Below are 25,802 nucleotides of genomic sequence, written 5' to 3' on the forward strand. Positions count from 1 at the left end.
TGACATACCTATGGATGTTTTAACAGTTAGTTTGTATATTCCCTGTAAGCTCATTATCAAGCTTTATTTCCACTTCTCAATTATTACTTTGTTCCTCCTTTGGTAATATTCTAAACTGGCAGAGCTACCATGAGTATAAGAATCAGGGAGTCACGTTGCAGCTTTATAGGATTGTGTTAGTCTATATTTGGAGTATTGTGTGCAGTTCTGGGCATCCATTACAGGAAGGATGGGGAGGCTTTGGAAAATGTTTATCAGAGGTTTATCAGAATGCTGCCTGGTTAACAGAGTATTAGTCATAAGGAAAGTTTGGACAAACATAGATTACTTTGTGTGAAATATCGGGTACGGAGGGGAGATCTGGTAAAATATATTTTCAATTATGGGAAATATAGATAGAGTAGATAGTCAGAAACATTTTCCCCGGGTGGAAATGTCAAAGACTAGAGGGCACAGCTTTGAGGTGAGAGGTGTTTGAGTGTGATGGATGCCTGAAACACGCTGCTAAGGGTGATGGGGGAGGCAGATACAATAGTGGCCTTTAAAAGGCTTTTAGATAGGCACATGGATATGCAGGGAAAGGGGGGATATAGATCACATGCAGGTAGAGGAGATTAGTTTATCTTGCTATTATATTCAGCAAGGTTATTGTGGGCTGTAGTGCCTGCTCCTGTGCTGTGCTGCTCTATCTTCCATGCACCCCACTTCAGCTCCTTTTATGTATAGGAAGGAACTGCAGATGCTGGTTTAAACCGAAGATAGACACAAAAAGCTGGAGTAACTCAACGAGTCAGACAGCATCTCTGGAGAAAGGGAATAGGTGACGTTTCGGGTCAAGACACTTCTTCAGACTTCTTCAGTCTTCATTTCTTCAGACTTCTCCTTGAAGACGATTCTCAACCAGAAACATCACTATTCCCTTTTTTCAGCGAAGCTGTCTGACCCACTGAGTTAACCCAGCTTTTTGTATCTATTTTCAGTTTATTTTATGCCCATATTCCCTAACATTGAATACCCCTGAATATTCAGTTCCTATCTGCAGACATACCAATTATAATTACATCATATCCATTTATGTCTATTTAGATTAATATTTCATCCACTTCATTGTAAATATTCCACACATTAAAGCACAAAGTGTTTAGGTTTAACATTCCCAGATGTTTAGAAGGTTTCACCCTCAATTAATCTTGCTTCTACTTTTTTATTTTATTTTACTTCTTGCTTTCCCTATCCTTTTCACTTTTTATTTTTCTTCTTGCCTTCCCTTTCTGCCCTATTTTCCTCTTCCTCTATTGCTCTATGTGGGAAATGCTGGAAATACTCATCGGACCATTCAGCATCTGTGGGGAAAGAGCGACAAATAGGCTTAATATTCCATGCCAATGACCTTTTCCTCAGTCCATTTCGCAACAGTCTGGACTTTAATTCCTTTTGTTTGTGTGGGGAAACTGGGCGTGAACAGCTAAAATAAGGACAAAGATTTTCTTTCAGAATCATGTTGCCTTCCCAACAGTACATCAAGATATTCCACATTTTTGAGCAAGACATGCACAGGAAAGCGGTGTTGTCATAGTTTAAAACAAAAAGGCATACAAAGTCTCATTGTTCATCAAGCTTAATGTTTAACTGGTAATTTATCTCCTTCTTGCTTGATATTGTTACCTCAGTTCCTGCAATTCAGAAGTAATCTTTGGTTATAAAACACTTTGAAATATCCTGAGGCTATAGAAGATGCTTTGTCAGTGCAAGTCTCTGCATTTATGTGTCACAATGGACTAAATGGCGAATGCTTAGAGTCTAGTAACACCCCAGTGGTTTCCTGTCCCCCTTGGGAGAGATGTTCTAATATAACAAGTTGAAGCATAGATCTAATCATCGTAATATTCTTTCTAATATAATTTCTATGATTTTTGCCTGTTTTCCAATAACTTTTAAATCACCTCCCAGCTTACTCGCAATCTGCTCATTAATGATTGTCTCTGGGCTTATTGATAAAGCTGGAATGTTAAAAAATCACGAGTATTCACTTGATATATTCTTCCAGCAATAGTTTTGAAAAGAATGGCTATCAAGAAGCATTTTCTAGGATCAAGAAAAACATATTGAATAACAAAGTAGCTTACAGAAAACCATTTAAAAAAAACAGATATTGTGACAAACAGCAGGATGAAGCATTAGAAACACACAGCTGCGTAAACTCTCAGAATAAATGGAATTCTTTATAACATTTGGGGAATAATGAAAAAAGCAATGCGAGAAAAAAGCAAATGTTTCTGATGCTGAAACAATCACAGCAGTCAAGCAGAATGTGTTGAATAGACACTAATCAGCATCTGATATGAAGCGTTGGTTACCATTTTCGGTGTGAATCTTTATCCCATGGTACATTCCATGTTGCAACCTGTTTAAAATGAAGGCGAGGCATACAGGAGAAAACCTCAGGTAGAACGTAGGAAATCTCAGATGGTGTGAATCCAGCCAAGATAAGAAACGGAAATGAACAGTTAAATTTCAGCAGGAAGAACAATCAAGATCCGAGAGGCACAACTGTTCAGATGCGCAGCAGAGTTCAACATCTCCGTTATATCCGAGGTCCCTGAGCACATCGAGCAGAAAGCATGAGGGAGTGGCAGAGTGGCATAGAACCATGGAAGGGCAGAACAGTGGCACAGAGGTAGAGTTGCTGCCTTACAGTGCCAGAGACCCGGGTTCGATCCTGACCCTGTGCCCGCGTGGGTTTTCTCCAGGTGCTCCAGTTTCCTCCCACGTTCCAAAAATGTACAGATTTGTAGGTTAATTGGCTTTGGTAAAATTGTAAACTGTCCCTTGTGTGTAGGATAGTGCCAGTGTACGGGGTGATCGCTGGTCGGCACTGACTTGATGGGTTAAAGGGCCTGATTCCACACTATCTCTAAAACAAATAGAAGAGAAGATGCCTTAGAGGTTTCATGATATCATATCAAAACCTGGCAACAAAACTTGCTGATTAACACCTATTGTCCTCCCTCAGCTGATGAAACAGTATTACTCCATGTTAAATAACATGTAAGAAGCACTGGGAATAACAAAAGGCATAGAATAGACGTTAGAGAAATCCAACAGGAGTACTTGGTTGCATGGCTGCAGATGGAATTGTGAAGAACAGAGCTGCCAGACAAGGGTATTGAGAGAACTAATATGAGGAGAATTCCTGGGATCTCCTGCTCACCATGTGATACAATGCGATCTGGGCTCCTTATCAGGAGGATTGAGTGGAGGATTCATCTTGACTTCCTCCAAGATTCGTACCATCATAAAAGTCAGTCTCAGAAGCATCTGAGAGTACTGGATACAGCAAAGTCTCTGGGGACCATTTTCATTGCAGTTTCTGTGCTATAGGCTTCAACTGCAGAACTGAGCATAACTTGCCACACCGCTCTGGGGTATTTACTGCACAGATAGATAATGCATAACATGCAACGTTCTTGCTTATTGCCTTGCAAGTGTCCGACAATGACATTCTTCAACAAGGGGTCTAGCTACCTCTCATTACTGCCAGTGAATCCCTCATCATTGACCAGAACTTAACTGGACTAATGACAAAAAAACTTAGTAGCCAGCTACTCTGCAAGAAGTGAATCTCCTCCTTGCCTTATCTCACTTTCGCTACCCATCCCCTAAAGCCTTTTCAATGTTTGCAAAGTTGAGTGAATCCAGCTCCTAAAATACTCAAAAAAGCTTTAATGATTCTGGATAAAACAGCCATGTCTTCTTCTTTTCTCTTGCATATGGCGTGCACAGCCTAAATGTAGGTCATAGGTTTGTATGTAGGTCATTGTTTTTAAGTTTGTGCATGTCGGGTTGATTGCATTGGTCGAAACAGTGTGGACCACGTGAAGGTTGCAATCTTCCATCCCACAGCCATGTCAATTGGCAGCTTATCCACCACTCTCAGCCTTTTCACTTATGATACAGTTTGTACCATCCACCAGGATGCACTGTAGCAACTCGCCAGATGCCCCAGACCACTACCAGCCAAAGGAATAGGGCACATAAAGGAAAATGGCACATGTGAACACCACCACATGCCAGTTCCCATTCATGTTTCATACCATCTTTAGACTTTTTAGACTTAAAATCTAAAAAAAAACTTTAAATACTTTTAGACTTCAGGTACAGCATGGAAACTGGCCCTTCGGCTCACCGGGTCTATGCAGCCCAGTGATCACCACGTACGCCAACACTATCCTACACATTAGGGACAATTTTTACTAAAGCCAATTAACCTACAACCCTGTATGTCTTTGGAATGTGGGAGGAAACCGGAGCACCCGGTGAAAACCCACGCGGCAATAGGGAGACAATACAAACTCTATACAGACAGCACCCATAGTCAGGATCGAACCTGGGGGTCTCTGGCATTGTAAGGCAGCAACTCTACTGCTGCGCCACCGTGCGCCCCGACTGACTTGGAATCTTATCGTAACGTCTTCATTGTTGCTGTTTTAATTCCTGGAACTCCAACAGCACTGTGGAAGCAAGTTTACCACAAAGACAACAGTGGTTCAAGAAAGTAGTTCACCAATATCTTCTCAAGTGCAATTGTAATTGTAGATACCCATCAAATGCTATCCTTGCCAGCAATATCTACATCCTATGAATGAAAATAAATGCTTTAATCGTATGGAAAGCCAAAGATAATAAATATAATATGAAATATCTCCATTAGGGGAAAATCAGAAGAAAGAATCAGATGGCTTGCACATCATGTAATTGCAGTCCATCTTTAGTGAGGAAAACAAGAGCATGGGGTAAGTGTCGAAGAGTTTGGCAAGAGTCAAAGAATTGATGTTTGACGAAATGAGAAAGCAGCCATTAATTTGCAATAAATCAAAATGAATCAGGAAACCAAATGAAACATTTGAAGTTTATTTGCTCAATAAAGCACCTTCCGAACAGCGTGTAAGTCATTTCAAGATTTAGAACCACGGCTCAATCAGCGGCAACAAAATTACAAACAAATAGAAAGAGATCAATAACAAGTGTCGACGAGAATGATGAACTACAGTATTCCTCCGCAGGAAAATCCATTTTATTTATCCTGCTCCCTACACAAGCTGCATGACAATATCAATCCCCAGCAACCACTCAAAGGCTCATTTATTACATCCAGAATATAAGTATTTGAAGTAAATTGAATGTCACCTTGAGAAATATTGGAAAGGCTGGAAGAAAACAAAAGCCAGTAAGACGGCAAGTTCTGCTGATCAGTCTTTATTTTACTCCAGCATTTTGTGTCTATCGTCACTGCGGGCAAAGGTATGTTTGAATCTCATTTGTAGTAGAAGTTCCTACATCTGTAGCTTTTTACAGACACTTAAAGCCAGAGTTTCAAAAATGAAATGATGTTATATTCCACTGAAATGCAATAAAACGAATCTGTAAACCACTAAATTTTATCCATATGCAACATTGGCAGGTTGTGTTTTCTCTGCACTAAGATTTACTTTATTATCAAATCTAGATGTTTAATTGCAAATCAATGAGCCTGTGATACGTTATAAAACATTTATTTTAATGTGTAGAAAGAAACAAGGAATCTCTATCTTCAATTTGTATTTTTTTTTTAACTATACAAGTTCTAGGATCCATCTGTTCACACTGAGTCCCAAAGTCATACAACATGGAAACAGGCCCATTGACTCATCAGGTCCATTTTGGTCACAGAGAAGAGGTTAGATATGTACAGTGCAGCTAAAACAAACAGGAATAAATAGATATGGAATCAGGTCAAAAGATACAGCTTGATCACAAATTGACTGGGCTGAATTGTGATTTTTGCTATTAAATTACCATACCTGGACATTGCTGGCCATGCTTCCAATGCCCATCTCTAATCGCCTTTGAGAAGATGATGATGAGCTGTATCTTTGAACTTGATTTGGAGGGATTCTCATCAGAAAATCCAAAATGTTGACTCAATAATATTGAGGGAATGACAAAATATCTTTGAGTCAGAATGGCGGGTGTCATGAGGCAAACATGTAGATTCCTGTATGCAGTTGCTTTAGTCTCCCTGGATGCCAGAATGTGGATTTGGTAGGTTGGATATATTGTAATGTGTGCTGTATTGTAATCATGATACAATTCCGTTTAATAAAAAAAAAACAAGAACAATTCATCATGATGCAAAAAAAAAAACTGAAACCAAAAGGAGAACTCTTCGCACTGATGTTAAACAGAGGATGTCTTTTTTTTTTCCAATTCAAACATTTCTCCCAGATTTGATCCACCATTGAAAATAAGGGAAGGATTAAATATTATCAAATAACTGGTACACATAAGAATGATGATGTGAGAGTAGCAATATTTTATCGCTGCGCAACGCAAGTAGGATTTTATACATTCTCAACAACAAAGGCAAGATTAATGTCACTTCACCCCCATCAGGAGTTTCAGAATCAATTTCAATGCTAATCAGCAGTTGAAAGTTTAGATTAGCAAAGCAATGAATGTAATTAACCTTATGGGTACTGCATTTTCCTTTGTACGGCTGTACAAAATTATGGACCAAATAATATTTTATGCTTTTTATTGTGATAACCATGATATTCCATTAGCTAATAATCATTGTATGTATACTGAAACTACACAAATTGTACATGCTTTATGCATCTGACTAATAATTTACCGAAATTTACACCTTCAGATTTATGATATAGATATTAACACTGCATCAATAAAATGTGAAGTATATGATAGTACAAATATCGGTTGGTGAAAATTATGAGAGTATTTGTAATCCACACATGACTTTAAAATTCTACATGTGCCAGTTATGTATATTACATTTTCTTCCCTTTCTTATTCTCTGTTCAGGAGTTATAGATGTTGAAAAAGGAAATTGTCTTTATTTAATAATTGCTAACACCAGCTAAGTTACTCTAAGAAGGAACTAAAGGGCCTGTCCCACTTTCACGACCTAATTCCCGACCTCTGCCGAGTTTGCCCTTGACTTATACTTGCAGCAGGGTCGTCACGAGGTCGTAGGAGGTTGTAGGTAGGTCGTAGCAGGCCGTGCTGCTAGCAGTAGGTACTCATGGCATCAAGTAGGTCGGGGCATTTTTTCTAGCATGAAGAAAAATGTCCACTAGTAAAAAAGTCATGAATTAGGTCGTGAAAGTGGGACAGGCCCTTAAGACCAATTGTTTCTTCAGTTCTTCTGAAAGAAAATATAGCATCCAGAGTTGATTGTATAGAGTATTATTTTGTGATTGTATCATAATTAACATGATTTTGGTGTGGGCTAAATATAAAGAATTGCAGAATACATTAAGAACTGCCACATTTCAGTCACTTATCTTCTATCATTAATTTTTCACCACTGAATGTACATATGCTATATGAAGTTAAAGAGGATGAAAATGCTAATGAACTAATAAGATGACAGAAGTAAAGAAATTGATTTCAATTAACATTTTCAATAAGTCATCATAATTTCTAATGTGTACCATATGAATCACTTATGGGAAACTTGATAATTAGTACAGATAAATATTCCATCCCTACCATTTCAAGGACTATTGATTTCATCTGATTAGCGTAATGACATTTCCAATGTCATAAATCACATGTACAGGAGAATACTTATGTACAAGTCATCTGAATCAAAACTAACTTTAATCACAATCTAATACTGGTGTTACACGCTTTACATTTTTTTGGTATCATTTTTATATAAATGGTCCTCCAACCCATTTAGAATACAAAGACTGTGCTTTTATGGATAAAATCCAGCCTCAATTGATTTGCCATTGTGTTGTGGATCAGTTGAGTGTTGAAAAAAATCAGCAAATAGCTTTCGATAGCTATTTTCCAACTCAACCCCACTGCAGCTTAAAGGATAGATTGCAAATCCTTCAGCAAGCATATAACAACAGACTGATGGAAATTTCTTCTGCACTGCAATCATAAGCATGATAAAAAATAAACTGGTAGTAGTTTATGTGTTTTGTTTAACTACACAGATATTACAAGGAACAGTCGATGCATTATTTCTACAACTTGTCCTGAATGCGGGGAAACAGGTGAACAGGTGAACAGGTGCAGTCATTGCCAAAAAGACCATTTAATGTTGGTAAGTGGCCAAGGGTTGATTAATCAACCTAACTAGCTTTGAAGACTGAGCAATTAGAATAGTTCTTACTTCATGGTAGCATATTAATGGTAGTCGATGCCAAAACTGATGGACACAAATGAGAAGAAGCAAAATATTTTGGATAAATATAGCTCATTTAGCAATTTGCAAAGGGATCTATGAGATGCTTGAATGGATAATGACAGTTTGATGTAAGCAAGCAAAGATTTTCTGACTGCAGACAATTCTTTGACAGGGAAGAATGCAAAGAACAAACGGACTGATGGCATGAAATGGAACACTTTGCAATGCAGTTTCCCTTTACTTTTTTTGCATGATATCATTATTCATTTGAATGATTTATAATGCACAAAGTAATTTGAGGCTGCTGTTGCCTGCAACTTATAAAATATTAAATCGTCAAAACCATATGTTCGCTGGATGCTCTGTTTAAACTTCATTGCTGTTAAAATCTATGAATTGCATTAGTTTATTGTTTCCTTTGCATTTTCCATAATCATTCATAAATGATTCATTCGCTATCAATCTATTTATCTACCTATCTTTCGGCCTATCTATACATTCACACCTGCCAACTTATTTGTCTTTGGACATCAATGAAGAAAGATTGACAAAACTGGGCTTGTATTCACTGGAATTTAGAAGGATGAGAGGGTATCTTATAGAAACATTAAAAATTATAAAAGGACTGGACAAGCTAGATGCAGGAAAAATGTTCCCAATGTTGAGGGAGTCCAGAACCAGGGGCCACAGTCTAAGAATAAAGGGGAGGCCATTTAAAACTGAGATGCCATCGAGGGAGTACAGAGAAGGTTCACCAGACTGATTCCTGGGATGGCAGGACTTTCATATGAAGAAAGACTGGATAAACTCGGCTTGTACACGCTAGAATTTAGAAGATTGAGGGGGGATCTTATAGAAACTTACACAATTCTTAAGGGGTTGGACAGGCTAGATGCAGGAAGATTATTCCCAATGTTGGGGAAGTCCAGAACAAGGGGTCACAGTTTAAGGATAAGAGGGAAGTCTTTTAGGACCGAGATGAGAAAATCGTTTTCTACACAGAGAGTAGTGAATCTGTGGAATTCTCTGCCACAGAAGGTGGTTGAGGCCAGTTCATTGGCTGGATTTAAGAGGGAGTTAGATGTGGCCCTTGTGGCTAAAGGGATCAGGGGGTATGGAGAGAAGGTAGGTATGGGATATTGTTTTGGATGTTCAGCCATGATCATATTGAATGGCGGTGCCGGCTCGATGGGCCGAATGGCCTACTCTTGCACCTATTTTCTATGTTTCTATGACAAAAAACTTTTTCACCCAGAGAGTTGTGAGTTGCCAATTTACTAGATGAATTTAATAGAGAGTTAGATAGAGCTCTTGGGGCTCGCGGAATCAAGGGGTATGGGGAGAAGGCAGGCACGGGTTACTGATTGTGGGTGATCAGCCATGATCACAATGAATGGCATTGCTGGTTCGAAGGTCCAAATGGCCTCCTCCTGCACCTATTTTTTATGTTTCTATGTTTATCTAAGTGCTCACCTACTTATCTATAGATTTTAGTTTAGATTAGAGATGCAGCACGGAAACAGGCTCTTCGACCCACCGTATCCGCTTCGACCAGCGATCCCCACACATGAACGCTATTCTACACAGCAGGGACAATTTACATTTAGACCAAGCTAATTAATGTACAAACCTGTATGTCTTTGGAGTGTGGAAGGAAACTGAAGATCTAAGAGAAAACACAAGTAGTCACAAGGAAAACGTGCAAACTCCATACAAACAGCACCTGCCGAACCCGGGTCTCCGGAGCTGCAAGTGCAGTAAGGCAGCAACTCTACTGCTGTGTCACTGTGCCACCCAATCTGCTTAGCTACCGAACTACACAACAACATTAAAAACAAGAACAAAGGAAACCAGGATTCGGAGTAGGCTACTTGGTCTCTTTATCCTGTCCCCTCATTCAATATGATCAAGGCAGATCTATACCATGCCTCATCACCACCATATTATCCTCAATGCCCTGAACTTGCCAAAATAAATATGACCTTCTCTTTAAATAAATGCAGTTTGTTCTATTCACAGATATCACAAGAAACACATATGTATTATTCAAAAGTGGATAAAAAATATCACTTATTCATATCACTTATCCCAAATGCAATGGAATAGGTAAAATGAATTAGACTGCCTTTTCATTAAAACACCCAATGAACCAAGTTCTACAACTATCCAGGGAAGAGAATCCCAGAGATTGATCACCAGCTGTGAGGTTCATACTTATCTTACATATCTACCTACATAGTTATCCAACAGCCAATTTGTCAACCTCTCTGAACATCAACAGCAGTTCTGAAGAAAGGTCATATTTCATCAATCAGAAGAAAATATTTGACACTTTCACACAAAGAGGATGGTTGGTATTGGGATCAGGCTGCAAGATGAGGTAGTTGAGGTGGGTACAATAACAACATTTGAGGGGCATTTAGGGAGAACATTGAGGAACATTGATAGGGAGAATATTAACAGGTACATTGATAGGGAGAAAATGGGACTAGCTTAGATGGGGCATCTTGGTTGGTGTGAACAAGTTGGACCTAGGGGCCTATCTCGCTGCTGGACAACTCACTGTCTCGAACCTGAAGGGCAATGTTTCACATAGATGGTGCAATATACATGGAAGAAGCTGCCAAAGGAAGTGGTTGAGTCAGGTACAATCGCAACATTTGAAAGGCATTTGGACAGATACATGGACAAAGAATATGAGCCAAATACGGGCAAATGGGACAGGATTAGAAACATTGAAACATAGAAAATAGGTGCAGGAGTAGGCCATTCGGCCCTTCGAGCCAGCACCGCCATTCAATATCATGGCTGATCATCCAAAATCAGTACCCCGTTCCTTCTTTCTCCCCATATTCCTTGATTCCATTAGTCCTAAGAGCTATATCTAATTCTCTCTTGAAAACATCCAGCGAATTGGCCTCCACTGCATTCTGTGGCAGAGAATTCCACAGATTCACAACTCTCTGGGTGATTAGATGTGGCATCCTGGTTGATGTGGATGACATGCCAAAGGGTCTGTTTGATGTATGATTACGTGCTGTGTAACTCCATGACTGATTCGAACTTAAAATTGTAATTATATTTCTCTCCCCATAGATGCTCTCCAAACTGCTATTTTTTTCCAGCATTTTTTAATTTCAGATTCCACCAACAGCAATATTTTGCTTTTAAAGGACAAATGTAACTAATTGTTGTTCCATCTGCCTACCTGTAAAATATACCCGTACACCTGGCTCCCTGTCTGGATAGAAAGGAGGAGGATATGAATGGTTACCCATTGTCAGCAGACCTGAATGATACTGCCGTGTGGGTTTGTTTTCCATGGGACAAAAGAGGTAGAAAAAATTATGAGAGTGTTTTGGAGAGATAGTTGGAAACATTTCCTCATTGTAGAGGGGATCAGTTTGGGATTATGAACACGAGGTTTAGAAGATACTTTTTCATCTCGAGGGTGGTTGGAATCTAGAATGCACTTTCTGAGTAAGTGGTGGAGGCAGGTACTCTCACCACGTTTAATTATCAATACTATCTCATGCATCACCAATGTGGAGAACGCTGCAGACCAAATACCAGTAAATGGGAGTGATACAGACATGTACGTGATGGCTGGAACAAACACAGAAGTTGCTGAAAAAGTCAGACAACGAGTCAATTTCTTGTGTAGGAAGGAACTGCAAATGCTGGTTTACACTGAAGATAGACACAAAATGCTGGAGTAACTGAATGGGACAGGCAGCATCTGTGGATAGAAGGAATGGGTGACATTTCCAGTCGGAACCCTCCTTCAGACCTTCTACAGACCCAAGTTCATGGGTCTGTGACCCTTCTTCTTTCCAACATCTGCAGCTTTTATGTTTCAATTTTCATTGACATGATGGGGCGAATGACTGCGGTGGGCTAAAGGGCCTGGTCCTCTGTTGTATGAATCTATGACTCATTAGGTTTGGAGAAATGCTTGAACCCAGCTACTGTAATTGTTTCCAGCCAATTAGGCTGAAGGGATGTGATGATAATGTGCACAACACAGCATATTATACACAGGCAAGTGTAAAGTGTGATGGATTCAGGAGTTGGTAAATGGAAGCAGAAAATTGGAAGCTCCAGTAAGACACTGCGACTCCTTGGGGGATGACATGTTTAAGGTCAATAAGCGTGGTGGCAGCCAGTTAATTTTCTACCAAAGAGAAGAAGAAGAACATTGAGAGCAAATTTGGCTAGTGGTTGCCACAGAAACAAGCGCTCATAGACATGTGGGTTAGTAATTATTTGGCCATTGTAAATAGTTCCTAGTATGAAACTTGATAGAATCTGTTGGGCAAGAAGTTAGTGGAGCCACAAAAAACTGCAGGTGATGAGATCTTGAGCAAAACACAAAGTGCTAGAGGAACTCAGCGGGTCAGGCAGCATCTGGGGAGGGAATGGACAAGTGGCGATTCGGGTCGGGACCCTTCTTCGGGAAATTTGGTAAGAATGAAATTGATTTACTGATGTAAAGAAGTAAATGGTTTGATTGTCGGTATAGACTCAGTGGGCTGATGGGCCTGTTTCCATGTCGTATGACTGCACTGTTTCTCTCTCCAGTGTGATGTGCTGTACGTGGGTCATCAGATCAGGGAAGAGGAGACCAGCGACACAGCCACCTCGACCCTGGTGTGAGATTACACAAAGCACCTCATTCTCATCTCTTACAGTAGGTCTGTCAGTTGAGACAATTCACACATACTGCATAAAATGCATTAGCGTTCAGGGGAAGAGGAGAAACTTACCATCCATCATTCTAAAGCTGGATTTTATCCCACTTCACAGTGAAAATGATTGTGTGTTGATCCACTGCCTCATAGCGAGGTCCCATTTCCATATCAGCTCATCTCTTATGCATTTTACTTGCAATTTATTGATATCAGTGTACCCTTAACAATCTTGGTGTTACAGCTACTTATCCGGTTGTTGCGAGGTCCCATTCCCACATCAGCCATTCTTATGCCTGAATAAGATTGCCAGTACATAATTATTTTGTGAGTTTACTGAGAATCTTTTCAGACTGCCCGAACCCTTACAGTCAGAAGGGAGTGAGCAAGTCAATTTTCTCTGCTAGGACCATTGTTAAAACTTTACCTTGCAGGAATTCAAATTAATTTTTAAATTATTATCGAAAATGTGAAGCAAATGTGGATATAAAAAGAAATAGTTAACAATACAATAGGCACACATTTTCAGAAAATTAAAGCAAATGCAACATTTTTGCTGAAATATCCTGGGAATCTTCTACTTATACTTAAGTAGAAAGACAGAGGCAATTGAAGAGGGAGAAGAACAAAAATCAAGTCAGTCTCACAATCCTGCTGCTAGTAAAAATCAAAGGAGACTTTTTATCCTATATGAATTTGATAACTAACAACCTATGTGGATATTAACAATTATAATATGCAACTGAATTCACAATGAAAATGAAATGAAACTGCAGATCCTGGAAAACTGATAGAAAAGCTGAAAGCACTGGGAGCACTCAGTGGATCAGGCAGCATCTATGGAAGATTACATAGTTGCTGCCTTACATTGCCAGAGACCTGGGTTCGATCTTGACTGTGGGTGCTGTCTGTACAGTATTTGTATGTTCTCCCCATGACCGCGTGGGTTTTCCCCCACGTGATCCAGTTTCCTCCCACACTCCAAAGATAGACAGGTTTATAGGTTAATTTGGCTTCAGTATAAGTTGTAAATTGTCCCTAAGGTGTAGGATAGTGTTAGTGTATGGGGATCGCTGGTTGGCGGGGACTCAGCGGGCCGAAAGGCCTGTCTCCGTGCTGTATCTCTAAACTAAACTAATAATCTCCCATCAATGGGTGATAATCAGTGGTTTCCAGGGAAGGTGGTTTATTAATGGGCACTTGCCTATGTTTTCTCAAGATAGGTTGACAGTAATGTGTTATTGCCTGCATAAACATAAGGCAACTACTAGCAGTTGCAAAAGCCATCAATGTTCAGTGAATCTTTCAAAAATGTGCTGCATATCTCTCCAAATAAAATAAAACTCACTTCATTGAAACCAGGCAACAAGTACATTCTAATCTTTGGGATGTGGAGGGAAACTCAAGCATCTGAGAAAAATCTGCAGGGAGATCGTACAAACTATCATCATCGGCGGTCACTCGAAACGAGTATGACTGTCCTCTCCTCTCCATAGGGTCGTCTACTTGTGGGTCTGCAGATGTCTGTAGAGGCCAATCCGCGATCCACACACCTTGGTGCAACATGGGCAGTAGAGACTGGCGGATGGTTGGTAGTCGTCGGGCCCCCCTTCTCTCTCTCCTTACGGTGCTGTCGTTTTGTATCTGCGACACGGCGTAGCTCCGTTTCATGACGGGCAGCTCCTTCCTGCACGGAGTTCCTCCAGGAGCGCCTGTTCAGTGCAACCTGCTCCCAGTTACTCGATATATAACCATATAACCATATAACAATTACAGCACGGAAACAGGCCATCTCGACCCCTCTAGTCCGTGCCGAACACATAATCTCCCCTAGTCCCATATACCTGCGCTCAGACCATAACCCTCCATTCCTTTCCCATCCATATAACTATCCAATTTATTTTTAAATGATAAAAACGAACCTGCCTCCACCACCTTCACTGGAAGCTCATTCCACACAGCCACCACTCTCTGAGTAAAGAAGTTCCCCCTCATGTTACCCCTAAACTTCAGTCCCTTAATTCTCAAGTCATGTCCCCTTGTTTGAGTCTTCCCTACTCTCAGTGGGAAAAGCTTTTCCACGTCAACTCTGTCTATCCCTCTCATCATTTTAAAAACCTCTATCAAGTCCCCCCTTAACCTTCTGCGCTCCAAAGAATAAAGCCCTAACTTGTTCAACCTTTCTCTGTAACTTAGTTGCTGAAACCCAGGCAACATTCTAGTAAATCTCCTCTGTACTCTCTCTATTTTATTGACATCCTTCCTATAATTAGGCGACCAAAATTGTACACCATACTCCAGAATTGGCCTCACCAATGCCTTGTACAATTTTAACATTACATCCCAACTTCTATACTCAATGCTCTGATTTATAAAGGCCAGCACACCAAAAGCTTTCTTTACCACCCTATCTACATGAGATTCCACTTTCATGGAACTGTGCACAGTTATTCCCAGATCCCTCTGTTCACCTACATTCTTCAATTCCCTACCATTTACCATGTACGTCCTATTTTGATTTGTCCTGCCAAGATGTAGCACCTCACACTTATCAGCATTAAACTCCATCTGCCATCTTTCAGCCCACTCTTCCAACTGGCATAAATCTCTCTGTAGACTTTGAAACTCTACTTCATTACCCGCAACCCCACCTATCTTAGTATCATCTGCATACTTACTAATCCAATTTACCACACCATCGTCCAGATCATTGATGTACATGACAAACAACAGTGGACCCAACACAGATCCCTGTGGCACCCCACTCGTCACTGGCCTCCAACCTGACAAACAACCATCCACCATTACTCTCTGGCATCTCCCATTCAGCCACTGTTGAATCCATCTTGCTACTCCACCATTAATACCCAACCATTGAACCTTCTTAACCAACCTTCCATGAGGAACCTTGTCAAAGGCCTTACTGAAGTCCATATACACAACATCCACTGCTTTACCCTCATCAATTTCCCGAGTAACATCTTCAAAAAATTCAAGAAGATTAGTTAAACATGACCTTCCAGGCACAAATCCATGTTGACTGTTCCTAATCAGACCCTGTTTATCCAGATGCTTATATATATTATCTCTAAGTATTCTTTCCATTAATTTGCCCACCACTGACGTCAAACTAACAGGTCTATAATTGCTAGGTTTACTCTTAGACCCCTTTTTAAACAATGGAACAACATGCGCAGTACGCCAATCCTCCGGCACTATTCCCGTTTCTAATGACATTTGAAATATTTCTGCCATAGCCCCTGCTATTTCTACACTAACTTCCCTCAATGTCCTAGGGAATATCCTGTCCGGACCTGGAGACTTATCCACTTTTATATTTCTCAAAAGTGTCAGTACTTCCTCTTCTTTGATCCTCATAGTTTCCATAGCTACTCTACTTGTTTCCCTTACCTCACATAATTCAATATCCTTCTCCTTGGTGAATACCGAAGAAAATAAACTGTTCAATATCTCCCCCATCTCTTTTGGCTCTGCAGATAGTTGGCCACTCTGACTCTCTAATGGACCAATTTTATCCCTCGTTATCCTTTTGCTATTAATATAGCGGTAGAAACCCTTCGGATTTACTTTTACCTTACTTGCCAAAGCAACCTCATATCTTCTTTTAGCTTTTCTAATTTCTTTCTTAAGATTCTTTTTACATTCTTTATACTCCTCAAGCACCTCATTTACTCCATGCTGCCTATAACTATTGTAGATCTCCCTCTTTTTCCGAACCAAGTGTCCAATTTCCCTTGAAAACCATGGCTCTTTACAATTTTTACGATTTCCTTTCAACCGAACAGGGACATAAAGATTCTGTACTCTTAAAATTTCACCTTTAAATGTACTCCATTTCTCTTCCACATCTTTCCCATAAAACAAACTGTCCCAATTTACTCCTTATAAATCCTTTCGCATCTCCTCAAAGTTAGCCTTTCTCCAATCAAAAATCTCAACCCTAGGTCCAGTTTTGTCCCTCTCCATAATTATATTGAAACTAATGGTATTGTGATCACTGGACCCGAACTGTTCCCCAACGCATACCTCTGCCACCTGACCCATCTCATTTCCTAACAGGAGGTCCAGTAACGCCCCTTCTCTAGTAGGAACTTCTATGTATTGTTGCAAAAAACTATCCTGCACACATTTTACAAACTCCAACCCATCCAGCCCATTTACAGAATGTGTTTCCCAGTCTATGTGTGGAAAATTGAAATCTCCCACAATCACTACCTTGTGCTTACTACTAATATCTGCAATCTCCTTACATATTTGCTCTTCCAATTCTCGCTCCCCATTTGGCGGTCTATAATACACCCCTATAAGTGTTGCTACCCCTTTCCCATTTCTCAGTTCCACCCAAATAGCCTCCCTAGACGAGCCCTCTAATCTATCCTGCCAAAGCACTGCTGTAATATCTTCCCTGATAAGCAATGCAACACCTCCACCTCTTGCCCCTCCAATTCTATCACACCTGAAGCAATGAAATCCTGTAATATTTAGTTTCCAATCACAGCCCTCCTGCAACCATGTTTCACTGATCGCCACAACATCATACTTCCAGGTGTCAATCCAGGCTCTAAGTTCATCCACTTTTCTTACAATGCTCCTAGCATTAAAATATACACATTTAAGAAACCCACCCTCTCTTATTCTCTGATTATTTTCTTTTTCTTCTCTCTCCCCTACATTTTGGGTCAGAGTGCTACCATTCTCTGCCCCCTGCTTCACACACTGACTGCTAGCTTTCCCAATTTGAGTCCCTCCCCCCAACCATACTAGTTTAAAGTCTCCCCAGTAGCCTTTGCAAATCTCCCCGCCAGGATATTGGTCCCCCTTGAGTTCAAGTGCAACCCGTCCTTTCTGTACAGGTCGCACCTTCCCCAAAAGAGGTCCCAATGATCCAGAAACTTGAATCCATACCCACTGCACCAGTCTCTCATCCACGCATTTATCCTCCACCTCGCTCCATTCCTACTCTCACTGTCGCGTGGCACAGGCAGTAATCCTGAGATTGTTACCTTTCCAGTCCTTCTCCTTAACTCTCTACCTAACTCCCTAAATTCTTCTTTCAGGACCTCTTCTCTTTTTTTTACCTATGTCATTGGTACCTATATGCACCACAACCTCAGGCTCCTCTCCCTCCCATTTCAGGATTTCTTGGACACGTTCAGACACATCCTTGACCCTGGCACCAGGGAGGCAAACTACCATCCGGGACTCCTGTCTGCGTCCACAGAATCGCCTATCCGACCCCCTGACTATAGAGTCCCCTATTACAATTGCCCTCCTCTTCTTTTCCTTACCCTTCTGAGCAACAGGACCGGTCTTTGTGCCAGAGGCCCGGCCGCTGTCGCTGCCCCCAGGTAGGCTGTCTCCCCCACCCTTACTCAAACACGAGTACTTATTTTCAAGGTGTACAGCCACCGGGGTACTCACCAGTCCCTGCCTCTGCCCATTGCCCTTCCTAACTGTGACCCAGTTTTCTGTCTCCCGTGGTCTTGGAGTGACCACCTCCCTGTAACTCCTTTCTATGACCTCCTCGCTCTCCCTGAGCAGACAGAGGTCATCGAGTTGCTGCTCCAGGTTCCTAACGCGGTCCCTTAGGAGCCCCATGTGGATATGATGTGGAATTTCTTCAAACTCTTCTTGGTGTTGTCCATGATGCATTTCTTTAGCCCGTCGGGAGCTCGCCGACCTTCCTTCAGTTGAGAGTACAGGATCTGTTCAGGGAGATGTGTGCAATGGACATGTGGATGACATGGCCAGTCTATCGAAGTTGGTGGTGCATTATTGTGGTGGTGATGCTGGTCATATTGGCTTCCTCCAAAACGCTGATGTTGGTGCATTTGGTGCGTACACAGACAGTACTGGTGCTCAGGATTGAACATGGGTCGCTGGAGCAGGTGCAGCAGCAGCCCAAACTATTGTACAAACTCCTTCTTTAACCACATGTGGTGAATACCACACTGCTGTTGGGTAGTGACCTTCGTGATTCCCCATTCAGCTCTTCCAGTCACATGCAACCACAGGATTTACAACCCTATATTTCACCTGTTCCACTATCCACTGACCCACACAATCTACGCCGGTGAAGCAGTGATTTACTTGCATTTCTTCCAGACCAGAGTACTCCATTAACTACTCAACCTTGGGTCTGTACACTGGAGAAATCAAATACATTTCGTGGAGCTTCTGAATGTAAGATTTACTCTGAGCTTTCAATTGCCAGCCATTTTAGTTGTCCATCTCATTCCCTCTCCGCTTATGGCTTCCTGTACTATTACAAGGAGGTCCAGACAAAACTAGAGGAACAACTGAAGGGGTTTTAGAGAATGATCCTGAGGATGATTAGGCTAACATATGATGAGTGTTTTACAGAACTGGGCTTGTACTTGCTGAGATATAGAAGGATGAGGGGGACATTGAAACTTACCAAACAGTGAAAGGCCTGGATAGAGTGGATGTTTCCACTAGTGGGAGAGTCTAGGACCAAGGGGCATGGCCTCAGAATAAAAGGATGTACTGTTAGAAAGGAGATGAGGAATTTCTTTAATGAGCATTTCCATTATTTTCTGTTTTTAGCATGCTAGGTAATTTGCTCCCGCATTTCTACACAGCAGTGATGTTGATTTGTTAGTTTCTGAGGTTGAAACGATCGCCAAGCCTGCTCTTGGTCTCGCCAATATATCGGAGTCCACACCTGGAACAGCGGATGCAGTAGATGAAGTTGGAAGAGGTGCAAGTGAACCTCTGCCTCACCTGAAAATACTGTTGGGGTCGTTGGACGGAGTCGAGGGGGGAGGTAAAGGGACAGGTGTTGCATCTCCTCCGTTTGCAGAGAAAGTAACTAGGAAGGGGGTGGTTTGGGTGGGAAGGGACGAGTTGACCTATTTACCTATTTGCATTTGCATTATAGAGATGTCCATCAATTCCTCTCTAATTCGCTCTCTGCTCAGGTCAATGTTACAATATGTGATTAACTTTGATATCCGGGTTTTCTCTGAGTTCACCAGTTTCTTTGCACATCTTTGGGATATGGAAGGGAGCTGCAGCCCCTGGAGTAAACAACACAATTGCAAACTCCAGACAGATAGCACTTGATGTCAGTTAACATTAGGTTCTCTGAGGCTCTGAAACTTTAGCACTAACTCTTTGAAAGGGTCTCAGCATAAAATGGCAATTTCTTTAGCCAGAGGGTCGTGTATCTGCAGAATTAATTGCACCAGATGGCTGTGGAGGCCAAGTCATTGGGTATTTTTAAAGCTTAGATTGACGAGTTCTTGAATAGGTTGTGAGGAGAAGGCAAGAGCATGGGATTGACAGGGAAAGGTAGATCTGTCATGATTTAATGGTGGAGTGGACTCGATGGGCCAAATAGCCTATTCCTGTCCCTATGATTTACGAACTTATCAACACTGCTCCACCTCCAATTCATTTGCTGACACAGTACACTTGATAAATATAACGTTAAAAATAATGCAATCCCCTGCACATACTCCTGAATGAGAGAATGAATGAATGAGTGAATGAATGCATGATACTTTATTATCACATGTGGCATGTCACAGTGAAATTCTTTGTTTGGCATACCGTACTCAAAGTATGTTGAGAGTCGCCACGTATGCTGTAGGGAGCCGTCAAATTTGCAAAATGTTCAATGCAGTTCTAATGCTCCTTCTTCATTCTCGGCGATTTCCCCCCCCACCGGGTCCCTCCCTCCCCCCCCCACCCCCCCACCGGGTCCCTCCCTCCCCCCCCACCGGGTCCCTCCCTCCCCATGCCAGGTCCCTCTTTGTTCTTTCGGCTGCGCATCCTTGACTGTCCCCTAGCAGTCACGCAGTCTGTTGGATCTCCGGCAGTCACCGTGGATACATCCTACTCCGGCACTCACTGCAGGCCTGTCCTCGGCTGCTCCCCCATCCCTTCACGAAACATGCCTGTTATATATAGTCACTGTGCTATAAAAGCACTGATCTGTTGGGCATGCATGGAGTCTATATTGACGGGAGCAGTATAATGAGCACATAGTGTACACACAAGTCCCTAGCTATCTATTTGATTCACCAAGTGCCTCGGGCACATTATAAACCTCCAGCCTCCACACCCAATTTTCCAGTGAATTAGTGCTCAATGTGTTGGCACACAGCATTGCACTCAGTGCCTGCCTGTGTCACTGCAAAGGGACCTGCATGTCACAGCAATTCAAGATGAGCAGCAAAATTATAGTTGCATTTTCTAAAAAAAAAAGGATCAGAAATTGTGAGGCTCTGCTCGAGATCATTGTAGGATCAGAATTGAGGTTGTAGATTCACACAATCATACAGCGTGGTGAAGAAAGCCTTTGATAAAGTGCCACACGTGAGGCTGCTGAACAAAATGAGAGCCTATGCTATTGGAAGGAAGATTCTCCGTGGATTGTCACCTTGTCGTGGTGGAAACGCTTGTGTGGTCCTGAGAGCAATGCCGTCTGGAGCTATGCTCTTAGTAGGGCCACCCGTGGCGGTAAGGTCGAGAGGGAGGTCTCTGACAATGAGCAATCCAACCAAGACCTCAACGGTGGAACAAGCAGAGGATGATGGCTAAACTGAGTGGAGCATCACAACCATTGGGAAGGCAGATGAAGGCTGCAGCAGAAAAGGGTTTCTAGTCATCTTGGACTCCATGCCACCGGATCCTGACCCAGATCTGTCAAGGACCGTGGGGTGGCTGCGTGTGCACCAGTCTCCCCACGTTAAACAAAGTCACGCGCAGGCGTCCTGCATATAGCACCCTGGAGGGGTGAAGGAAAAAACCAAATGCAAACCTCCACTGCCTTGTGGCTATTACCTATTCAGGAAAGGTGAAGACTGGATCCGGCGGAATACGCGGAGGAGACCACCATTTGGCGGTCCAACGGGTAGGAAGGTGGACCCAGCAAAGCGTCGTGGAGCGCAATTAGGGCACAATGTTCATGAAGAACACTGGTGGCCATCCACAGCATCCTGACCTATCGCCAGCCGTCTTGACTATGTCTTGCCACTGGATCCAGATGTGCTGGGACGAGAGAATGAGGCTGACGATTTGCACAACTCTCCCTCACTTTAATCCAAGTCAAGGTCAAGTCATGACTTCAGGACCCATACCACCCAACTAGGCAAAGCAAGATCACCAGGAGCGCGTGCAGCTGAGAAGAAGCGCACCGCAGAAGCTCAGAGGAAATGCACTGCGCACAAGGCTCGAGCCACTTCAACTTCTACTGCAGCACCCACCCAACTGTGTCCCATATGCGGGCGAGCCATCCGGGCCCGGATCAGTCTCACCAGTCACCTTCGGACCCACAAACAAAAACACTGAAGTCATTGCCATTTTCAACTACGAAGGACGAACAACAACACAGCATGGAAACAGGCCCTTCGGCCCACTTGCCCATGACAACTAACATGCCCCATCTAAACTTGTCCCACCTGGCTGCTTTTGGCCCATATCCCTCTAAACCTGTCCTATCCATGTATCTGTCTAAATGTTTCTTAAAAGTTGTGATAGTGATGTCATTATATTGCTACCCTTTACCTCATTCACAGGTGTTCTGCTATTTGAACTTGCTAATCAGACATTGGGAGCAGAGTTCTGTGTGAATGCTTAAGAATGCTTAGGGCAGCATAGCTGTAGAGCTACTGCCTTACAGCGCCAGAGACCCACGGTCTATCCTGTCTACGGGTTCTGTCTGTATGGAGTTTGTACGTTCTCCCTGTAACTTGCGTGGGTTTTCTCTGAAGACGTACAGGTTTGTAGGTTACTTGGCTTGGTATAAATGTAGGGAGTACAGCGTAGGTTCACCAGGTTAATTCCCGGGATGGCAGGACTGACATATGATGAAAGAATGGATCGACTGGGATTATATTCACTGGAATTTAGAAAAATGAGAGGGGATCTTAAAGAAACATAAAATTCTTAAGGGATTGGACAGGCTAGATGCAGGAAAAATGTTCCCGATCGCGAAGCAGCAGTCACAGTTTAAGAATAAGGGGTAGGCCATTTAGGACAGATGAGTAAAAACGTTTTCACCCAAAGAATTGTGAATCTAGAATTTTCTACCACAGAAGGCAATGGAGGCCACTTCACTGGATGTATTCAAGAGAGATTTAGATATACCTCTTAGGGCTAACAGAATTAAGGGATATGGGAAGAAAGCAGGAATGGGGTACTAATTTTGGATGATCAGCCATGATCATTTTGAATGGCAGTGCTAGCTCGAAGGGCTGAATGGCTTATTCCTGCACCTATTTTCCACGTTTCCATGCTTCTGTGTAAAGTTGTCCCTAGTGTGTGTAGAGGTAGTGTTAATGTGCGGGGACCACTGGTCAGTGCGGATTCGATGGGCTGAAGAGCCTGTTTCCGCGCTGTATCTCTAAATTAATTTGTGTACAGAGCTCTGGCTGAGGTCAAATTAAGTCAACTCACATTTATTGTCATGTACACAATTACAGTGAAGTACAAGTCTGCTCCACGATTCAATATAATCATGGTTGATCTTTCCTGGCCTCAATTCCTCAATCCTCTAATCTTTCAAAAAAAATTATCTCCATCCACGTTAAATCTTTCAATTGGTCTTGCATCCACAATGTTCTGGGATGGAGAATTACAGAGATTCACCACTGTCTGCAAATAGAAATCTCTAAGCTTCCATGTTATAAATGACCAGTTTTATACCTCCTTTCTAGCATTTGAAGAAGTGTCCCGACTTGAAACATCACCTATTCCATGTTCACCAGGGATGGTGCGTGCCCTGCTGAGTCACTCCAGCATTTTGTGTCTCCTTTTTATACTTCCATTTCTAGATTTCAAAACCCAAATCAAATGTTGTCAACATGTTGCTTTCAGCCTAATAATCATATACATTCTTTTGATCAGTAACGATAAACGTGATGGAAGCACTTCAAAAATCATGTAAATCAAAAATTGTTAACTTGGTTTCATATAGGTTACAGTCATGGAGTCAAAAAGTCATATGGCGTAGAAACAGACCGTTTGGCCCAATTTGCCCTCATTGGCCAACATGTCCCAGCCACACTAGTTCCACCTGCCCATGTTTGGTCGATATCCCTCCAAACCAAACTGTTTCTGAAACATTGGGATAGCCCATGCCTCAACTACCTCCTGTGGAATCTCGTTCTTACACACACCACCTTTTGTGTGAAAAAGTTACCCCTCCGATTCCTGTTAAATCTTTTCCCTTTCACCTTAAACCTATGTCCTCTGGTCCTCGATTCACCCACTGGGCAAGAGGCAAGAGTTCCGTGAAAAAATAAATCTGTATGGTTAATCTTAATCTCATCTATAAAGGCAACTGGACTGGTCTATTGGTTGCAATAATATTGTATTGATGTTAACATCCCATCAAAAATTGTAAAACTGCAGATGCTGAAATTTGGAATAAAAGCAGAAATGCTGGAAACAACAGGTTAAGCAGTGTCTACGGAGGGGGAAACAGAGTTAATGCTACTAGCCAGTTCAAATGAAGATTTATTGATCTGAAATTTAGTTCTGTTTCTCCCTCCACAGAATGCCCAGGATCTGCTGAATATTAAGCCTTTGTTTTTCTTAGCATCATCCTCTTGTTGTTTTGTTAAGCAGCCTCTGACATCTACACTTGTTCAATGAGGCAGAGCTATCCTCAAAATGCCACCAGTGACAGACACACTGCTTTGCTGTATTGTTATCTTCAAAGCAGACATGATCAACACAACAGTCAATTCAAGTTGAGTTTATTGTCATCTGCACTAGTACTGTGAGGTGCAGGTACAATGAAAACTTGCTTACAGTGGCTTCACCAGCACAGACTCAGACAACACACAAGCTATATAAACGATACAGAAATTACACATACATTTTACACGGCAGTGGAAAGAGAAATAAGACTGTGCATAAAACAAGACATTAGTGCAAACGCAATTGGAAAACAACTCTGTCGTGGTGCATGAGAAGGTCCGTAGTGTTTCGCTGCGGAGGTGGAATTAGGGTTGTGCAGGCCAGTTCAAGAACCTAACGGTTGCAGGAAAATAAATGTTCCTGAACCTATTGGTACGGGACTTCAGACTCCTTACCTTCTGCCTGACAGTAACAGCAAGGAATGATTGATGGTGGGAATAATTGGAGATACATGTTGCTTTCTTGAGGCAGCACCTTGTGCAGATGCTGTGCCCATGGTGAACCAGGCTTAAGGGCCTGTCCCACTTGGCGATTTTTTTTCGGCGACTGCCGGAGTCATATCAGTGTCGCCAAAAGATTTTGAACATTTCAAAATCCAGCGGCGACAAAAATTATGTTGTGACACTTGATAAAACACGTCAAACGTCATCTTTGTTGAACTTTGAACAAAGGCTGAACTTTGTTGAATAGCCACCAATCCCTTCGAAGATACCCATGAATTAAGACAAAGTCACATGAGCAATGTGTAGGAAGGAACTGCAGATGCTGGTTTACATCGAAGATAGATACAAATTGCTGAGGTAACTCAGCAGAACAGGCAGCATCTCTGGATAGAAGGAACGGGTGACGTTTCGGGTCACGAAACGTCTCGACCCGAATCATCACCCATTCCTTCTTTCCGGATGAGTTACTCCTGCAATTTGTAAAAAAGCTCTCTTGCTCTGAAAAATATAAACTTTTGTGTGCATTTTGAACCAAAATTACACTTGAACACCTCATGAATCGAAAAAATATTGTTGAAATGTATTAATGATACTTGAGATTCAATTTGATTACAGATGTCTATCTTATGAACTTAAATCTGCTTTTTGTAGGTATGTTGCAAAGCCTACCTGAAGCGTCGCTGAATATCTGCCGCTGAGGTTGTGCGCGATTTTGGCGCCGTTTAGAGGGGGCGGGTTTAAAACGCGATTTTCTCTAAGCTGTTCCAATCGAAA

General features: G+C 41.9%; 1 protein-coding gene across 1 annotated transcript in view; it reads left to right on the forward strand.

Annotated features, from left to right (window-relative positions):
• The window catches only part of mgat4c (MGAT4 family member C), a 399,922-nt gene that overhangs the window by 208,740 nt on the left and 165,380 nt on the right, over window positions 1-25,802 (forward strand). Inside the window, exon 2 of the mRNA XM_033038190.1 lies at window positions 8,010-8,119. The gene's annotated coding sequence lies outside the window, so the exon portion shown is untranslated. The remainder of the gene's footprint in view (window positions 1-8,009; window positions 8,120-25,802) is intronic.

This window comes from Amblyraja radiata, chromosome 19, assembly GCF_010909765.2.
Source record: "Amblyraja radiata isolate CabotCenter1 chromosome 19, sAmbRad1.1.pri, whole genome shotgun sequence".
In the NCBI taxonomy this organism is placed as follows: domain Eukaryota; kingdom Metazoa; phylum Chordata; class Chondrichthyes; order Rajiformes; family Rajidae; genus Amblyraja; species Amblyraja radiata.